Raw genomic sequence first — 1,493 nt, forward strand, 5'->3', positions numbered from 1 at the left:
TTACACAGTTGTAAAAAGAAAGAACTCTTACCATTTGCAACAGCGTGGATGGACCTGAAGAGTGTTATTGTAAGTGAAATAAGCCAATTGTTGAAAGATTAGTATCACATGATCACACTTATTTATGGAATCTAATGAACAAAATAAACTGATGAACAAAACTACATCCAGAGACATATAAGCATCAAACAGACTGTCAAATCTCAGAGGGAAGGCGGGGGAGGGTGGGTGGGAAGTTATCAACCAATGAACTTGTATGCATATATGCATAACCCATGGACACAGACAATAGGATGGTGAAGGCTTGCAATAGGGGACGGGGGTAGACTGGGAGAAGTCAAGGGGGAAAAAAGGAGACATATGTAGTACTTTCAACAATTTAAAAAATGAATTATATGATAATCATCCTATCTAATAAAGAGGGAATATTCTAATTGACCCTCACATCATTGCAAAGATGGCGGCACCCACAGCCAATAAGGAGGGAACAGGCTAATTGACTACCACGCTCTCAAAGATGGCAGCGCCCATAGCCACAAGATGGTAGCACCCAGTACCCTCAGCCCCGCCAGGATGGCAGGTGTGCAGCAAGGCCGGGCCTGCCCCCAACCCCAGGCGGGCCTGGCCGCTCCGTGTGCCTGCCTCTGGAATCCCCTAGTGCCTTCAGTATTCCAGCCACCCAGGGCCGGCCCGAGGCACCGGCAAGCCTCGGATGGCAGCTGCACAGCTGCCCAGGACTGGCCCAAAACACTGGCAAGTCTTGGATAGTGGCTTCCCAGCCTCTCAGGGCCAGCCCAAGGCTCAGGTAACCAGGGCCACCTGAGGCTTGCGCTGCCAGCAGTAGCAGCAGCAGAGGTGTGATGGAGTGTCGCCTTCTCCTGATCGCAGGTCACCTCTCACACCTGAGAGCTCCCGGACTGTGAGAGGGAGCAGGCCGGGCTGAGGGACACCCCTTCCAGTGCATGAATTTTCATGCACAGGCCTCTAGTCTATATATATAACAGCCTAAGTGACTGAAGGACCAAACGACTGCGCGACCAATTGCTAGGACATGCACTGACCACCAAGGGGCAGACACTCAATGCAGGAGCTGCCCTCTGTTGGTCAGAGCATTCCCACAGCCAACCTCCTGCAACCGGCCAACCTCCTATGGCCCCTCCCATGGCTGGCCAACCTCCCATGGCCCCGGTTGGCCCTGATCGCCAGCCAGGCTGAGGGACCCCACTCGTGCACGAATTCATGCACTGGGCCTCTAGTTAAAGTTATAATCATATAACTATCCTATGTGGTTATGTAATCCTATCTAATAAAAGAGAAACATGGTAATTGGTGTACGACCGCTACCCTTCCCATTGGCTAATCAGGGTGATATGCAAATTAACTGTCAGCCACGATGGCGGCCGGCAGCCAGGCAGCTTGAAACTAACATGAGGCTTGCTTGCCTCAGTGACGGAGGAAACCAATGTTCCCCGCCTGCCGCTGAGGGCTCTGGG

This window comes from Myotis davidii, unplaced genomic scaffold (assembly GCF_000327345.1).
Source record: "Myotis davidii unplaced genomic scaffold, ASM32734v1 scaffold1070, whole genome shotgun sequence".
Taxonomy (NCBI): domain Eukaryota; kingdom Metazoa; phylum Chordata; class Mammalia; order Chiroptera; family Vespertilionidae; genus Myotis; species Myotis davidii.